Below are 12500 nucleotides of genomic sequence, written 5' to 3'. Positions count from 1 at the left end.
AGTGTACAACTCATGCACTGGCGCAACGATGGAGAAATTTGAATCTCGAAATCTCGGGCCTGAGATATGAAACTCTTTAAAAATAGTGTATCGACGAACGAAATCGCTTAAGGCTACTGGTTTATGAACGTGAATCTAATATACAGCTTTTCGAAGCAGTTTTGACTTGGTAATTTGTCTTTAGCGATACTGGAGCATATACTGCACTGATAGCTATCACACCAGCTGCTTTTGGGATGTTTCATGACGTTTCTTTTTTCACATCCGCGTGCTGTACGATCGGATGATGCGATCTCTGTACAAATAATTTTTATCTGGTGGTATCAGTCCTTTTTTTGTTCTTTTAGACACTTCTAAAAAGACGATCTTGTGTGGTTCGAAAGCGAGGGAATAGATCGATGTGCCATTGCGATGCAATATCGAGCTGCGCAGAATTTTAAGCAAATGCATCAGGAAAATGTCTCGCATACTGCTTAAAATATGTGTTGTCTTGTTGCTGGCCTTCACTCTGCAGGTACGAGCTAAGACTGCGGCAGAATATTTTGGGTGTCTGGGGTAATGGACCGGCACCACCGCTAACAACCGCAGGCGGAGCCCGTACCATAACTACAGGTGGATCCGCCCCATCCGGAACCCGAGCCGGAGGTAACCAACTTCCACCCAGTATGGGATAAGCAGAACCAGATAAGTGCAGGTCTATGCACTACGGCCAGCGGCTTTATTTGTGTACTGTCGCTGTGAAGGATTATCCGATAATGGTTCAAATCGCGTATCTAACAGTGCTACCCGTTATACGTTATATTTTATCGACCAACCAGATCTATATTTTAAAGCCAAAGCGATACCTAATCGAAAATAAAGCCAAACCGGTTTCTCCAGATTCCAATACTCCTAAAACATGCTTTACAGTTGGATTAAACACAAACTTGAGCGAGTACAGGACGTAAGTTTGCGTAACGTACTGGCGTTGCTGTTTTATCAACCAATACTGTATGATACCTTTCACTGTGCGCACATCTTGCTTTGTTTAAATAATAAAATTCTACGAATCAGACTGCACAACTGCTGTACCTTACATATGGGTTGTGTCTTTTTAATGTACTCCGATGGCAAGGCATATAAAAGAGGAATCTAGGGCCAGATAAATTCATTCGAATGGTGCAGATTTTAAAGAAAACGAACCAGCAAAATGTTTCACCAATTGCTTAAGATCGGTGTTGTCTTGTTGGTGGCCTTCAGTCTGCAGGCACAAGCTAAGACTGCGGCAGAATACTTTGGGTGTCTGAATCCTGCAAATGGATCAGCTCCCGTTAACGCTGTTGGATCTGCAACAAGTAATATACCGGCACCATCCATAACAACTGGTGGATCCGCGCCATCCGGCCCATCCGGAAACGGAGGTAACCAGCTCCCACCCGCGTTGGGATAAGCAGAATCAGACAGAGTTTAAAAATTCTGTTCAATGCATTACGACTAGCGGCTTTCTGGTAAGAAGTGCAGCTGGGTGAAGTATGTGCATCCAAAGGAAATAATGATTTGAACATTGAATAAAAAAGGCCACGACATTACTTTAACAAAATGTGAGCAGTGTAAGTGTTTCCATCCGTTTCTTGCGTACTATTCAAAGTTGGATTAATAATGCCATGATAGCATACACCGATGAGAACGTATACTGTACGCACATCTTGCTTTGTGCAAACAATTAATCTGCGTGTGCCAGACTGTGTAACTGCTGAACCAACACTTGTATTGCATCCTTTCGTAAGAGATTGCATACTCATAAAAAAAACCTTGCTAACACGATGTACTCCGATGGCGAGACATATAAAAGAGGAATCTTGGTCCAGCGAAATTCATTCGAACGGAGCAAATTGCGAAGTGAAGGAACCAGCAAAATGTTTCACAAACTGCTTAAGATCTGTGTTATCCTGTTGGCTGCCTTCATCTTCCAGACAGAAGGAAAGACTGTGGCAGAATACTTTCCGTGCCTGAATGCTGCGAATGGAGCAGCCGTTCCCGCTGCTGTACCCTAGTAGGATAGTAAATGTAGCTGCACGAGGGTACTGTAGGGGCTATATGCTGCCGCAGCAGAGGCATGAGCTGACCCTGCAAGTAGTGCATCGACTAGTGATCATCAGCATGGTAAAGGCAGAGCTGGCTAGAGGTGTGCAGCGAAAGAATGTAATTAATGGAAGATGAAATAAACTGGCACGATACTACTTTAACAAAGACGCGAGCAATGTGTGGATTCCATTCCTTTTTTTGCGTACCCGAGCGATGAAGGGTTTCCGAAAAAGGCGCAATTCGTACATCAAACTGTGCAGAGTACACTATAGTCTCTGGATGCATTATCAGCAATGGTGCTGTGCCCTCGTACTACGCAGAACATCAGTATGCTGTAGCAGTCGGCTAGTGGGAGGGACATCCGACGAACAGACGAAACCATGTTGCACTCCACTAGTGCTGGCACGAGTGTAACACATGTGTCAATAAAAAATCTCCCTCATCCCTAGCGTTACCAATTCTATCGGGCCGAGAGCTCGTGGAGTGCCGATTTGACATATAAAAGGGGGATCTCCGACGTGTTGGGCTCATTGAAAGTTCCAAGTCCGCAGACCGAAGGTTCTCAACCACGAAAACCAGCACGCAAGATGGTTCAGCAACTGATTCAAACCTGTATCGTCCTCGTAATGGTCATCATGGCCACCACGGATTACTTTCCCTGCCTGAAGGGAGCGCCTGCATTGGTTTGACGAGCAGCCGTTGCTCAAATTGAAGGAGTTTGAACATGTGAACATCGAATAGAATAGTACGATACATTCAACAACACGCGCGTAAAGAGTGGTATTCGTTTGTTCTTGCCACCTTACTGTGATTGTGAAAGAAAGAAACGCAAAACAACTGGTTTGTGTGCGGATTGTTTGATCGTCGCTCGATCGACGCTCCGCTCTGGCAGCAAAGGGTTCCGTAGCTGATCAAATTGCGATTCGTAGATGCAGCTGCGACAATTAGAGGTCGAACTAGGACAGAAACGCAAACTTTCGGCTGACGTGTTCCAGTTGCAATCCAAAGAACACGTTGTCATTATTGAATCCGAAACGGTGCAGCAATTTCCTTTTTTTTTTACACGCTGTTTTGGACACGGCGATCGAGCAAAGGCCGTTCAAATTCGTTCAAAATGCTGTTACAAAGCCCTCGCATAAATTACGCCGTACGATTTTCCCTGGAGATAAGCCTGTTAAATCAATGATAAATCGTGAAGGCGTTTCGTCAATAAATAAATCAATAATACTCATCATCAATAAAAGAGAAAAGGTCAGGTTCAATCCACCACATCGCCGGCCGAGTGGCGCAACATGGCATAACTGCAGGCGGCTTCGAGGCATCGAGCCGAGTCGCCGCGAGTTTGAGACCCCTACACAAAATCATTTGCTGCCCATAACTGTCCCTAAGCCTTTATGCTAAAAACAAAAATGATTTCAATCATTTTTCCCTCAAAAATATGTAACAAGTCTGCACTTGTATGCATCCTATACAACGACGATTGTGCACTAAGTGCCGGAGTGTACTAAGCGCATCAGAAGGCAGACACGTCACTGGCTGTTTCGAAGAACCAGAACCACACAGCATTGTCCGCGAGCGGTTGCACCCGTTGAGACCCAGACGGTAACGGGTGGTACGCGGTGGCGGGGTAAGTGAACTTACCTACTTCTCACCGCGCACTTCTTCCCGTACCCGTACCGCTACGCACGCACGCACTATTCAGCCCAAATCGGCAAAAATATTGTTTACAATCGCAAACGCCCGAGCCGGAAGGGGCCCGGAATCGCATCCGGGCTTTAGCCTCGTCCATCGGTGTTTTTTTTAATGTTTGCCGGCGCACATTTGGTCTGCCCTCTGGTCTGGTTCCCTACACTCCGTTCCCCGGACCTCCACAAATCGAGCCCATGGACACCCGATGATGCCCCATTGCAACGCCATCGAAATTGGATGCCCGGATTAATTCAGACTCGATTTGGCGGCGGTGCGATCGAATAATGGCGACCTCATGCTGTATGCTGCTGCACGTATTTCATATGCTGCGCTGTCGACGACTGCCCCCCCCGGCACCCCTTCCCTGGCCAGTGGTGACCAAATAAACAAATCATATTGTTTGCAAATCGCCATCTCGCCATCGATGCGGTGGTGATGCGAGGAGCGAGATCGAGTGGTTGAGCGAACGAGCGTGCGATGATGGCACATCACCGCGCCACGGACACCGCCGCCTTAGAACCGATACCGCCGGTTGTTGGCGGGTTGCGGTGGCCACGGTAGTTTCGCGGCGAGATTGATCGATCGACCGGATCGATCGATTTCAATCCGTACATTCAACCATCGGCAGTTCGGTGGCGATGGTGGTGGTGATCCGATTTTTTTTTTCGGTATCGCCGCCTTTCATTGTGCCCCGCCGTTTGTTGGCCAACCGTTTTATTTTATTATTTCGCCGGCGCATGTTTGTGCGCGCGCGTGGATTTGCCTTTTTTCGTTTATTTTTACGTGGATTATTTTGTTTTGGCATCTCTTGGGCATCTTGGCGGAACCGTTGGTAGCATTAGCGTGTGCGCGCCCGATTTGTGAGCTTATTTTTCCACGCCAAAAGGATTCCATTTTCGCTTTCACATTGCAAGCCGTTTTGGATGCCGTTTTCGAAATATTCCCCTTGCTGCAGAGCAGGGGCTCTATCTTCCGAATGTTTACTGGAACAAATGGGCGGCCCTTGCGACGGTGCGCAACATTCTGGGCGGCTGCGCATGAGCATGAGTGTGTGCATCGCGCGTTGGGACAAGAGGTAATGCACTCGGATCACTGGCTCCGAGCGCGCTACATTGTATTGGGGCAACATGTGTAAACCGTGCGCGATATGGTGGACCACGGGACACACCACACCTAGAATGCAAGAAGTCTGAAGCGAGTTGGCCGAAGGCTGCAAGGCTGAAAATAGAACTGACAGGTGGGTCGCATCGCGTGTCGGATGGATGAGGGAGCGCGGTGCGCGCACGTCCGTCATTAGCGATCCTTCGACCTCCGCGACGTGAATACAGATAAATATGCAACTGATATCGCGACACTGACGCCGAACACCAGGTCCAACCCGGGAGAATTGGAACCGTTCCGGTTCGCTTCGATATCGATTTCAAGCGGTACGCAATCGGCTTTGGTTTACTTGGGCTCATGAATGAACTTTCGAGCTCTGCCGCAGCATTGCACCAAATGCAACGTCGTTCGTGGATCAACAAAACTAAAAGGAAGCTCGTCTCAAACGCCATTCCTCGGCCGTCTGCTGACTCGAAACTCGATGTCATTGGCATCATGCCGTTGTCAGCGTGTCTGTGCAGGCACTCCAGACGGCCAGGGCGCGTGCGAGGAGGAATGGCGCACTTGCCTTCTGAACAGGGCCCTCGCTTGGTGGTGGCGCAAGTTGAGGAAGCCACTTTGGCACCGGTTCAAGTCGCTGTCGCTTGCAGTGCCCTCTCTCCTCGGTCTATTCGCCATTCATCTCGTGCTATTTTGAGTGAGGTAGAGGGCCAATCCACTCGCCAATCGCCTGAAAACGCGATCGTCAGCATCGGGAGCATGAGGATACTGAGGATTGTTGTTGGGCACCGATGACTCACGACGCGACGATGCGGTATCGTCGTAGGAGAGGAACCGGAAGTCACCTTTACTTATCAATCCACCAGTCGGTTTTTGGACTGTCGCGGTGGCGCCCCAATTGCCTCTGGGAGCGGCAAATTCGGATCGGTTTTGCGCCGGCATCCCCCCGGGATTGAATCCGAGTTCCTTCACCTCGCGCTGCGTTGCCGCCAGTCTAGTAAGATGTCATACGACAAACGCCGGCCAGACACCCGCCAGCCACCACAGCCAGCCAGACAGACAGAGGGCCGTTCCATTTCGCTCCCGACCGCCCAACCAAGCTCCGCAGCCGAACGAAAATAAAACCAATTATGTTGGCCATCTCGCTTTGGAAATGTGAGCACCTCCTTCTCCTCCTGGCTTCCTGTCTCCCTCGATGTCTTTCGCTGTCTCGTAGGCAGGGCAGGGATCTCTGGCCGGTACCCGAGAGATGGATGGCTGTCTATTTTTGTGATTTATGAACTCCCAAAGTCCCCAGACGAAACTCGCTCGTGCGTCTCATGCGGTGCGTGCGTGCGTGCATGGACGGACCTTCGAATCCTAAAATCCCACCATGCGCCAGCCTAGGCCATAAGTTTTACCTCTCAGACGGAATGGAACGATGTTTTCGTCAACGGATGATGAGCAGGCTGGCAGGCCAGGAGGATGAAGTACGGACAACACGGAACAGGCTGCGCCGCGTTGTTCCGCGCTTAAGTAGCCTGCTGCGCGTTGCGTCTGTGCTGTTGACGCATCCAAGTGCGCTGCGTTTCGTTTCGGGCGTTCCCCCGCCGCTCTCTCGCACGCACACGGGAACAAGCGGTAAAGCGGTTTGTTATTGGAACAAATATTGACTTTCGGCAATCAATTACCGATAAACAGCTCTCAGGCCACCACGCTCAGGCCAACCAGTGCCAGTGGGCCCCCTCCGGTCACCCTTTTTGGCCACATCTACGTCATCTGATCTGCATTCAACCGCCAGCAGCCCGTTCCGCGGCCGTACTTCTTCTTTTGGGCACTGGCCAGACCCTCGCTTCCTCTTTTTCTTTTGGTCCCCCGGTGTCCTCTAGCATGACTCTCTCTCTCTCTCTCTCTAGCGCCGTCACACTGATGAGTGTCACATGTTCCCGGGAGCTGACATTACGCAATGCATCACTCAACCAGTCACTAGCGGACGCAAGCCAGGACCGTGTTTTGTGCTGTTGCTGAATGAAACGGCCCACGCTAGCGCCAGACCCCGGGCCGGGCCAAGGTTCTAGCATCCTTTTACGCACGAGCTCGGTTGGATGTTAGTTGCGGTGGTATCGGGGACAGATTGCTTACGGATTTAGAAGAGTTTTTCACCGATCAAGCAACGACGGCTTTCGAATTCGTTGTCCAGTAATTTTAAAATCAATTTCGTTACCTAGATACTTGTCTGATCACAGTTGTAGAATATAAATAGCACTTGCGAACTCACAAACCGTTCACGGCAACCACAGAACGCAGTTTGATGATGATGCCCTTTTCAAAATTCCATTCCACCAATGGTAACTATGATCTTCGCATATTCCTTCCATGGATTCGTGGGTTGCTTTGATCACGCCATTTACTAGCGGCCTGGGATACTAGCGGAGCATCTCTATTCTAAGACACGTTAAGTGATTCTTTATTCGAATTCGCTTCGGAAAGAAAATGAAATCCCGAAAAACACAATCACGCTTAAGTGCGGAATTCTGTTGCTATCGTTGCTGCTACTGGTACCGCTGCTTACCGGCAAACCAGATTTCGGTGGATCGCCTAAGGGATTGAGGGGGTTCTGTCAGCTACGCCACCACCACCATCAACGTCGCGCGCGTCGGTAATTAGTGACAAATTGGCAGACGACGTCAAGCTCTGGGCACGGAGCGCAAGCGCGCGGCGATGCTAGCGGCACGGATAAGATCAACAAGGATCCTCGTTAACCTTTAGACGTGGCGATGGCCGCGGCGAGTTAACCGCATGCGCCCATCCCGCATGATGCGCGAAACAATGCCGCACATTGACGGCCATCTGAGGCCAGCAGCACTAGCGGAAGCTTGCAAGCTTCCCTCCTCCTGCAATGTCTGGTGATTCGATTTGGCCAAGACGACACGCCACGGCATCTGCATCCATCATCAGCGAGCTCTCTCTGATCTCGCACATCCAACACCTCCTCCCGGGCGTGTGTGCATCTGCATAAGTAATTAAATTATCGCCCCTTGCCCATCATTCGCTCCCTGTGCGGTGTGGCCTCGCGAGTGTTTCGCGCTGAATCGCTTCGAATTCATGCTCATGGCGGATGTGATTGCCAGCAGAGTGCTGGCATCCGCCCATTGGGGAGGTTGCAGTACCGTCTGAACGAGAAATCTGGAATGCATCATCTGCCTGCATCATCATCATGAGTAGCAGCAGCATTTACAATCCGCTGCTACCACAGCCGACGATAAGCCAACGGCGAAAGCGTGACATAATGTGGTGCTATGCTTTTGCTCACCAACCACCATCGATCACCACCGATTGACACCTGATACTGGATCGTACGTGTGCCAAGCAAACGCAACAAAAAAATGAGAGCCAAAAGTTGCGTGAAATGCGAAAACGGAAGCCAAAATACCAAAATATCCAGACCAACTTCAGTGAGGCTCAAGCACACGGCGGGTTTGAAACGTCGTCTCCGTCCGTCGCAGACAAATAAAGAAAAAAGAAAAAACAAACAATTCGAAACTGAAAACGATCGCCAACGTAGTGTGGCCACACTGGAAATCGATTGACGGGACAGTTTTCATTCAACTTCGTTCGATCGTGCTGGCTCAGCAGGAGCAGCAGCTACGGTGCACCACAAACGCGATCGCGATGTATGTCAGCGTAACCTTGCTTTGCGTACGTTACTCAACGCGAGACAGAGCGCGCGCAATTAAAGCGCGATCGCCAAAGCAACGCCCAAAAGTTGAAACTCAACTCGGAAGGAAGTCCGGGCGACTGTTTGATTTCGCATCGATCAACACTTTCCATCGTGCGCGCGATCACGATCGTGGAGCAAACGACTGGAAGTGGGAAGTATAGCTGACGGCCGTCGGGTCGGTTGTCATGCCCCGAATAACGCGCAGCAAAGCTGCAGCTGAGGAGATCAGCACCCCTTCTTGCCCTACACACCCGCCCAAAAAGGAGTGTGTGAAAACAATGGTGCGATCTCAGAGGCGGAACGATCGCACCGCGGCATCAGTGTGCCCTGTCTCCGCTTAACCCCTTTTTTGGGGGGTAATTTTTTGGCAAACGAGGGAAAACAAAGAACCATCCCCAACCCTTTGCCCCTCTTTCTATCTGGCGCAACAGTGTGGTGCCAATGGTGACGACGACAACGATGATGATGATGATGTGAGATGGCAAACTGATCAAAAGTCGTGGTCTGGTCCAGCACGCAGCCCCCTGGAGGGTGCGATCATTGCGAATCATCGCAGAACTGTGCAATCCGTGCCTAAAGAGAGAGAGAGAGAGAGAGAGAGCCGCAACGAGAATGGTTCTGCGTTATTTTTGGCAACAAAATTTAGAGGAACTAAGAAAAAAAAGTAACCACGGGAAAAAATGGGAACCACGAATCCAACCAATGCGGTCATGGTGATTAGCGGAAGCCAGGTTCGTCCACGGTGGGGGCGAAAAAAGCGAGAAAAAAAACGCAAACGTAGCACGGGGCGTTACGTGACCGCTTCCGGTTGGTTAGGTTTTTTGGGAGATTTTTTCATCCGTTCCTCATTCCGTTGAACATCCAGGTGGGTAGGAGATGGAGAGTGGGGAAAGAGAGCCATCCAACATTAATGACCGCCGGACGACGAGTGTCCCAAACCGCGAGAACCACCACGAACCGGGGGGCAGCTTCCTCGAGTTTTTGGCGTTTTTTTGTTGTTGCTGGTTAGTTGGTTGGTTGGTTGTTGTAGAAATCTGCGCACCAAGGGACAGGGACCGCGGACACAAACGCAGCTACGGTGCGGTGCTGCCTCTCTCCACTCACCCTTCTCCTCCCCTCCTTTTTTTGGCAACAAAATTTTGCAAACAATTGGCGAAACGGTGCTTTGGGAACTAGAGAACCTCATGGGCAGTCCGAGGATGAGGACGAGGAGTCGCCAGGCAGGAGTTGCAAACGGAGGCAGAACAAAGGAGCTGGCAAACAACAGGCAATGGCCGGTTTTGGTGAGTGGTGAGGAAAGGGGTTAGGGGCGCGGTGGAACACGCATCAATTCCGGTGAGCAAACGATGTGTCTTCGTCATGCGAACTGACGTGGTGTGGGGGGCCGCGAGTCAAGCGACCATGACCAGCCGGCCGTGGCCCATGCATGGGATCAGGGGGAGCCGGTTCCACCGTGTCTAGCTGATCGCTGACCGGGAAGAAAGGGAAAAGAGGAAGGGAACGACACACAAAAAAAATGCTCTGCTCTGCTCTGGTCGATGGGCTCTAGCGGTCAGCTACCGTCCGTCGAGATCGGTACCAACGAGATAAGGCCTCAAGGAGGGAGTAACGGGGGGAGGGAGCGAGTTTGCGAAACACCAAACCCCCATCCTTCCCTTGCGATCCATCCAAACATCAAACAATCGCGAAACTCGGGCCACAGAGAGAGAGACAGAGTCAACGCTCATGTGGTGACCAAGTATTAGATGGAACTGGTCCGGAGAGTTGCGAATTCGAACAAATCGGAAGTTCTGTTCGTAAAACAGGCGATTCTAATTAGGGGCAGGTAATCAACGGATCAACAGTTGATCATCTTGAGTGTCACAACCTTGGAGAGTTCGTCTTTACTTCATTGTACAGCGAACAAAGAGCAGAGACAGAGGTCGCAATGTTTTGCACAAAAAAAAACAGAGATACAGATGTGACAAATCATGCTGCTCAACAATTGTTAAGTTCAACCACAAGTTCACTCGAGTGGGCATTCGATTTTATGGCAATAAATCCATAAATTTGCACTCTTAAATAATACGTTACATGATAATTACATTATCATATTACAAATAATTAATTCCAAATTATAAAGATCGTTGGCGGCCGGGGGTATCGGTGAAATTGGCGAATTCCTGCCAGCACGTTGGCCAGCAAGCGAGCCGAGCGAGCGACTTCTGGCTTTGATCTTCATCAGCCAGCGGCTAGTCAGGCAGGTTTGTTTGGACGGCTGCTGTCTGGCCGACGCGTGGCTACATTAACCGTCGATTACCTCGTATCCTTCAATGGCCCGCTGCTCCCGCGGTGCGCATTCGGCGCCAGCCAGCGCCACTCGCACCGGTTGGGCGGGGTGAGGTGGCCAACGGTAATTACGCAAACAGGAGGAATTCCGCCCGAAAGATGGTGTTTTGCTGTTGGGTTTTTATTTCGCCGCAAAAAGGATTAAACATGTCTGCAATCGCGAGGTCGTCCGAGGTGAATATCCTCGGCAATGGCGCAGGTGAATCGCGCTCGCATGGAAAATCATCAAGAAGAGATGGTCTGGTCTGGCCTGGCCAGGCCCTGAGAACATCATCCAAATTAAGCAGCATTTGCGTGCGTTGTGCTATTTGATCGTACAGACTGAACGACCGCAACGCACCGCATCTGCCTGTCTGGGGTCCGACCGTCCAACAGACCGACAACCGCAGCGCAGACACTGACCACACTGACGACTGACCTTACGCGAAAAACCAGCACCGCACCGAGCTGCAGACAGCCGGTTCGCTATGTCTCCCGTATCTGTTTCCGCAAACCACCGCCTAATGGCCCGCAATGGCATGAGTAATGAAGTAGCAAAACGTAGCTCCCCTCAGGGGTTCCCGGGCGTTTCTGTTGTTTTGGGAGCATTCCACCGCCAGGATCAGAGACAATCAACACACTAGCGCCGGGCCATGTTTTTTTTACTTTACTGTTTTTTTTTTTTGGGAGGAAAAACATTTCTCAAAATGGCTCCGGTACCAAAACCAAAAAAAAAACGCAACAAAAAGAAGCTCCAAACATTGCGCCTTGGATACCGTGAGAAAGGAAAACGGGAAACTCGTCCGCATGCTGCAAGTTGTGCGTTTGTCGGTGGTTTTTTTTTTTTGCAAAATGGCCTCAAAGACCCAAACAACGCACGGGTAGGTTACGGACAGACCCCTTTCGCACAACACCATTGCTGGATATTTTGGTTCCCAGGCTTCCCGGGCTCCATCGCTTTTCTTGTGCGATGGAGGTGCCCAAACAGCATGGCCTTCACTACCGGAGGGGTCACAAAATGGGAATGGATCCTTCGGAAGAGGTCACCGTCCAGGAGGCGGCACCAAAAAGAGGGTAGTACATGGAGAGTGAGGGATGTTTGTGGGGATCATCCAACATCATTCCATCAATGTCCATCGTCACCTGCGCTAACTGGCGTGTGCTGTGCGCTGTGCGGTTGCGTCAGAAATGCAGCAAACCCCCCCCCCCCCCCCCCCAAAAGGCACCAGCGGCAGGAATACAACAAACGCAACTCCCGCTATTCCGCGCTCCGGAATGGTAGGTGTTGAAACGTGGCCAAAGCCGCGGCCAATACCGTCGGCCACTTAACACACAAACACCGGCAGGATCTCGCGGCAGGAACGATCTCAGCCACCATCACCTTGGCGTGGTGTGGCGTGGCGTGGATTGCTACTCGGAACATATAATTCTCGCGCTTCTAGAACCGCACCGAGGGCCGCGCCACTTTGTGTCTCAACACTGCTGCTTCTGCTGCCCCGTGATCGTGCTCTCGTGTGGTGAAGCTGCCCAACCCAGGTGGTCCAATCGGACCGAAAACGCGCTGAAGTCAATCAATCGTTTCCGGTGCCGACATTGATCTAGCAGCTCCGGTAATTCCGTTGAGCACCGCGAGCACCAT

General features: G+C 50.7%; 1 protein-coding gene across 11 annotated transcripts in view; it reads right to left on the bottom strand.

The window, feature by feature from the left end:
- LOC126577043 (protein vein) overlaps nt 1-12500 on the bottom strand; it is a 67700-nt gene that overhangs the window by 4395 nt on the left and 50805 nt on the right. The gene's annotated exons all lie outside the window — the stretch shown is intronic.

The sequence above is a fragment of the Anopheles aquasalis genome, chromosome 3 (genome assembly GCF_943734665.1).
Source record: "Anopheles aquasalis chromosome 3, idAnoAquaMG_Q_19, whole genome shotgun sequence".
Lineage (NCBI taxonomy): Eukaryota > Metazoa > Arthropoda > Insecta > Diptera > Culicidae > Anopheles > Anopheles aquasalis.
This window is presented reverse-complemented; position numbering and strand designations above follow the sequence as displayed.